Raw genomic sequence first — 6,850 nt, forward strand, 5'->3', positions numbered from 1 at the left:
TTTCAGGCAATATGGGCTCACATAATCAATCATTACATTGAAAACACATCGACATAGCTTCAACTTCAATTCATAGAAAAAGTGCACTGGTTGGCAATTTTGTTAGCCCTAACCGCATAATCCAACCGAACACGGGACTCCATTTTGACTTTCCTCACAGCTGGGCCGTGAGCCGTGGGCCCAATACATCCACCAATACGTCACAACATGGGCCCATTACTTCATTAGTGGGCCACTCTTATCCTTCATTCTCTATTTGTTGGTTACAATACTTCGTCACTCTTCTTCGTGCGTCCAGATTCCAAACCCAAACATTCGTCTCTCTTCTTCATTTCTTTCTCAAAAAGTCAAAATTTGTTTTAAACTTTTTATAAATTATTATAAAAAGCCTACATTCACATTGACGCAGTTCATAAAACATACGATTTCAGATTTGAATTATTACTTTCATAAAAGATGAGTAGTGGCTTACAAGCAGAAATGGCGCACGTTATCACGATCGTGCTCGTAACCGCCGTCGTGTTGCTAACATGCGCAGTAACGTCCACCGCTTATCCCGCCGATCGTCTTCTGGTGAACATGACTGTAGTCCGTAGAGCTGCTGCGATTGGAGCATGTACGTGAATTGATTTATGATTTATTTATGTATAATTTCTAATAATAATTTGAATAATTGAATCTGTTTTATTACGTACAGATTGCTTGGACGGAAGTTTACCGGCGTATCATATACACCGTGGATTCGGCGCCGGAGCACGCAACTGGCTTTTGCAATTTGAGGTACGCTTTTTAATTCTTTTTATGGTGATAAGTCGAATATTTGATTTAAACTTGGCTTTTTGTTTCCGGTTATTTGGCTTTACTGCACTTTTTCCTGAGTTAACTTTACATACTTTGACTTTACTTTAATGGTCAAAGTGAGTACGAACATGATTTACGTTTATTTAAGGTGAAACTGAAACGCAAATCAGTAACGGCGGAAACTGAATCAGTTACGTCCTTATTTAATAAAATTATAATAATTCCAAAAGAAATTATTTCATTTTTATTATAGTATTGGTTTTCACTTTTCAGAGTTAAATAAATCATGTCAAAAAAATATTATATAATTTTTTTGAAAAGTTTAAATTTATTATTTACACTTTGGAACATTTGTTTTTTTACATTATTATTATTTAGAAAATGAGTTCAACATGGGGCTATTAACATGCTTTTCAACCTGCACAGAAGGGGCCAAAAAGTAGAACCACATGACCCACCTAATTAACGTAGAAAATGATGATTTAGTTGTTTTGTAGTTCATTGTTCTTAAATTTATTGATGCAAGTTCAACCAACATGGCACACCAAAGTCCTAACGAATAAAAATTTAATTCGAAAGAAGACTGTAAGCTATTGGTAGGTAAGTATCAATAAGATAGAATATCTTTTGGAACAATGTTCAAAATATGGGCATATGGTAGTGCCCCCATCTATTCTCCTTAGCCAAGACGTTAGCTCTGACTGTTTGATTAAAGCTTTAAATAACACAATAATTAAAGCTATAAATAATTAGCCCTGGTAATCCAATGATAAAACCACATACCGGCCTGTTATACCGGATTTTTGATGAAATACTAGTTTAAACCAACAAATCGGCTTAGCCCAAAACCGTTTTCCACAAAATTGAAAGTTGAGGTTCACATCTTTTAGGAAGAAACCGGTTAATCTAGACCACTCAGGCAAAATTGAAAGTTGAGACCCACATAATTGGTTTTACTATTAGCCATATAAGCATTCACGGTTTACCTCCTTCTATGAATTAACCTAGCTAACCTTCTGCCATCGCAAAGGTTTAACCAACGTTTCCTATACCAATCATAAACATATTGATTTTAATCTTCGATTACTTTTGGATTATTGTTTAGAGTAGTAACTTATTATGGATTAACTTTTGTATTATATGGATCTATATACTTTTGGATTATTTTTTGAGTTGAAGCTGTATTTATATGGAATTATAGGGTAAAAAGAATCAACCCGGTTAAACCTCTCTTTACAACCGGTTGTACCACTATTAAGTCTAACCCGGCACGAGTTAAATACCAATTTTTAAAACATTGACTAGTACTAAAAAGTGTAGGGTTGTTTTAGCTATTTCCATTTTATTTGGATTGTGGTTTTATTTTATAGTGCATGCATATAAAGTAATTTTCTTATGAAAAAAGAAAAATAAAACTAAAATGATATTACATAAAGTAACTGAATTTCCCTAACACTTATGCATGTTGGGTGTTTTGGAGGAAAACATTGATTATCTTACAAATGGTCAACAGATTTTTGATTTGCATTAAACATTATGATTAAAGCTAAATATATTATGATTCAGTTTAATTATTCAAGTTAATATAATTTGATTTCAGAGTTTAGCATGTGGATTGTAGGGTCTATGATATGTACATCATACTAACATGTGGTGGAATTATTATCTAATAACAGGGTGGCGGGTGGGTGTAATGATATTAAGTCATGTGCAGAGAGAGCCCAAACCCGTCGCGGATCTACACGTCTTATGAACAAGTTAGAGACCTTCTCAGGCATTCTTAGTAATAACGCGTCTCGTAATCCTGGTAATCCTCTTTTCCTATGGTCATTTTCTTGCTATTTTATAACTGCATTAAATATGTTTATATTATTGTTATGGTAATTAAATAATAATAATTATTATTATAATAATTAGAGATATACACTACAGACAACATCAATGGGTATGGATGGCTATTTTCTTTTGAAACGTTAAAATGAATATAAAATTATTAATGCCATACCAAAATGATAATTGCAACGAGAATCCCAAAATCATCAAACTCATTTTGTGTCACTTTTCTACTTTGGAATCATTGTCAATTAAGCCACTTGAAAGCAAATTTCATTGTCAGTGTACATCTAGCTGAAATACATATTCTAACACCCTTAACGCTTCCAACACGTCTCTATCAACCAGTGGGTTGATAACGATTTAACAGAAATATGTTAAACTAATCAAATTAACCATGATTCAATATGTATATTAGTAAGACTTCCTGTCTCTGTGACACTTACTGGGTGGATAAACGTATCAACAAACCATCAACTGTCAATACCGCCATCTTTCGCCACTAGCCACCATAAAGGCAAATATAACTCAGGGAACCCATTTCAAGATGACTCCATTCTGGTTAGAACATGTCTAGGCCTGACCTAAGGTCTGTTTTAACACGAACCAAACTAATCTTGCCGAGCTTTATATATAAATATAACAACACACCATGTGTCTCCCTTTTAAAGTGTATATAATATCACTAATCATTCATCATCATTGTACTCCGTATATCCCACTAACAGCAAAGCTATGGTAGGGTCTGAGGAGGATAAGATGTAGACATTCTTACCTCTACTCCATAGGAATAGAGAGGCTGCTTCCAGTGAGACCCCCGGCTCGATAGTGGTTTTGAATCAAGCCTTGGACTATAAGACACATAACACTCAGCCATTAGGACCCCAGCCGATTGGTGCATGTACCATTGTCTTTCGGCTATCAACGCCACCACATGATGCCTGATTAACCTTCCGCCACTTTTAACGCTATTTTCACGAAATTAGTAAAAAAACGTCAAAATTAGTGCAATTTCACTTTTGCCCACCCAAAAGCCCACAAATATAATATCACTAATACAGAAAATAGTTGAGTTAATAATATTTCAAGATGATTGAAATCCAAGTATGGACAAACTTAAAAACATATACCATTGTTGTAGACTAGATCTGGTAACCATGTGCTCCCAGCCCAAATTACAGTTGTCTATTTCACGTGTTAAGTTGTTTTTGACAGCTACTGGATTACTTCATGTCTTGTTCCAGCTTTCACCCGTGCTTCCCACTATGTCTTTACCTTACTTTACCCCCACTTTTGGCAGTCCCAAAAGTCAATAATACCCCTCCCCTATTAAACTTTCTTCTTATGTACAGTAACAAATGAAAGGGTGCCAACGTCATTTCCCTAAATGACAAACTTCAATTTTTACAACTTTATCATTGTACTGGAGTGTTCTATTTGTATTTTGTAGTCCATCTGGCATGATTGCTACCAGTTTTTTTAAGGGAATATCATGAGATTGAAATGTTCAAACATAATCATCTTTCAAACGCATTCTTTGAGAAATACTACATCAAGCTTTAAATATATTAAAATTTCCATTTTATAATCGCATTCACCACCACATCTAAGCCGTGGATAGAGGTCGGATGACCGTTTTGACAAAAGGCTTCAGAGTTTGACCGTCTGTGGTCAGAACGGTCGTCTGAATATTGGCCAAACGGTCGTTCTTCAAAGTTTGACCCCTTATGGTAAGGACAACCTTCGTGCATTGTTCAAATGGTCATACTGTCCAATAAATTTTCGAAGTTTCACTTTCTAGTCAAAATGACTGTATGAGTGTTTTATGATGTGAAATTAAATAGCATGACCCTTAATATAAGCCGTAAAGGCCATCACACTACTTAAATGCAGTCCTATATATCTCAATGTGGCATCAAACATAATAAAGTAATATAAACAATACATATAATTATAAAAGTTAATTAACTGGTTGTCATGCTTTTACATTAATAAATTTGACAAAACTACAAGAAACTAAACTAACATGAACAGATTTTTACAACTGGAATCGTGTGAAGCTTAGATACTGTGATGGAGGATCCTTTGCTGGCGACTCCAAGTTCGACAACGGGGGTAAATATATATTGCATTCAATTTCCTGTAATCTCTGTTCCGATACTTATAACTTATAGTTTTTAGCATGCAAATATGAATAACAGACATTAGTACTTCATTTCCGTGGCCAACGGATTTGGCAAGCAATTATTGAAGACCTTCTACCAAAAGGCTTGCGGTTCGCTAGAAAGGTGTAACTAAATATAAATTTTAATTCAAAATAGACTTCAATACAATATCAATTATCTACAATACATTTAAAATATGATGTTCATGAACATATTACAGGCTTTGCTTTCCGGGTGTTCGGCTGGAGGTTTAGCATCTTATTTGCATTGCAACAACTTCAACACTTATCTACCAAATATTACAGCAGTAAAATGTCTGGGTGATGCTGGATTCTTCCTCGACTCGTATGTTCTATACTTCCTAATTCCCTTATGAACCACGTGATCCATACCTTGTTTATCTATTATTAAATTATTGACTCGTTTGAGATAAAATAAAACTACAATCATAAGAAAGGGGCTCAAATTGCCACAATAGCTTCTAATGTGATTATTTGATCCTTATGAATTTTGGGTTGCAGGCCAGATATAAACTTGTACCATAACCAGAGAACCTTCTTTCAGCAACTTGTCACTCTGCAAGTACAGCATTTGCAATGCTTATTTTTATATAAATAATATATTTTTTACAAGTGAATTAAACATGCAAGTTTTGATAGGAAATAGAGAAGAACCTGGATGAGAACTGCACAAAGTCTATCAGTGATCCCAAACAAGTATGTTAAAATAAATAACACCATTTATTAATTTTCTTGACATTTTGAGAATTATTTTGACTCTTGTTGCATGTTTCACAGTGCATCTTCCCACAGTACTTGTTAAAGTACATAACACCACCAGTTTTCATCTTAAACTCCGCCTATGATGTATACCAAGTAAGATAATATCATTATGTCTAGTTACTTTAATAGTGTTTTGAATTCACTAATTTTCTTTTTCTCTTCATTTTACAGTTTCACCACATATTAGTTCCACCATCAGCTGATATACATGGGCTTTGGAATCACTGCAAAATTAATCCAAAAGCATGTCGTCCGAACCAAATCCGCCTTTTGCATGGTTCATGATTTTATAAAATAGTCATTTTATGAATATTGTTATTAACATCTATTTTCTTGTCTAATATCTTGTTTTAATTTGTTTAGCTTTCAGAATAGAATTGCTTACAGCTGTGAGGTCATTCTTGTTCAATTCGTCGAGAGGAGGTGTTTTCATTAATTCATGTTTTGCTCACTGTCAAAGTGAGTCTCAAGACACCTGGTTTGCACTTGACTCCCCACAAATACATAACGAGGTTTGTAACGGTTTAATTGAACATTATAGAGTTAATATTGATTCGGGTTATGTTTTATCTCTAACGGGTTGATAAAAATTGTTAATCCATCTTTTCAACTGGTATCCAGACAATTGCAGAATCAGTTGGTGACTGGTACTTTGGAAGAAATGTTTCTAAGAAGGTTGATTGTCCTTATCCATGTGACACCACCTGTCATAATCTCATTGGAGCTGTGTAGTATACTCAAATCAAATCCATCAAATATAAAATCAAAATTATACCGGTTACATATTTGCATTTTGACTTCAGAAGTTATCCTGCAGCTGGAAAATGATTAGCTGAAGTCACCCATATGTTGATTAGATAGTAATTACAAATTAGCATACAAAATTAGCTCATATCATTCATTCTTCAAAAAAGCTAGATGCTATATTAATTTATATAAGGTCAATTAATTATTTTTGCAGAGTATAATATGTACAAAACTGATTACACAAATAATCAGCTTTTTGTCTAACTGATTAACTGAAGTAAGTTAGTCCCACGCTCGATTCCCAATCTGCATGGGCGGTCATGTTTAGTTATGAAAACACCGGTAACTAAGATTCATTCCGTGAAAGATGTATTGAAAGGATGTAAACTGAATCTAGAGGGCATTTGTTTGTACATGTGGAAATTTTTATGTGATGTTAAGTAGTAGATAATTAAATATAAGCTTTCAATAATGTGATTTTTTAATCATGTTAATTGCATTTTCAACTTTGACGATATCATA

General features: G+C 34.0%; 1 pseudogene across 1 annotated transcript; it reads left to right on the forward strand.

Annotated features, from left to right (window-relative positions):
- The first annotated feature begins 388 nt into the window (after positions 1-388).
- Positions 389-6,552, forward strand: LOC143616473 (pectin acetylesterase 9-like; annotated as a pseudogene). Its single transcript, XR_013150668.1, has 12 exons — positions 389-616; positions 698-780; positions 2,478-2,608; positions 4,669-4,749; positions 4,816-4,922; positions 5,020-5,144; positions 5,321-5,381; positions 5,459-5,515; positions 5,597-5,674; positions 5,753-5,858; positions 5,945-6,093; positions 6,203-6,552. The product of XR_013150668.1 is annotated as a pectin acetylesterase 9-like (transcript).
- The last annotated feature ends 298 nt before the right edge of the window (positions 6,553-6,850 follow it).

This window comes from Bidens hawaiensis, unplaced genomic scaffold (assembly GCF_021521415.1).
Source record: "Bidens hawaiensis isolate Kalapana, Puna unplaced genomic scaffold, B.hawaiensis_p1.1 tig00047501_1, whole genome shotgun sequence".
NCBI lineage: Eukaryota > Viridiplantae > Streptophyta > Magnoliopsida > Asterales > Asteraceae > Bidens > Bidens hawaiensis.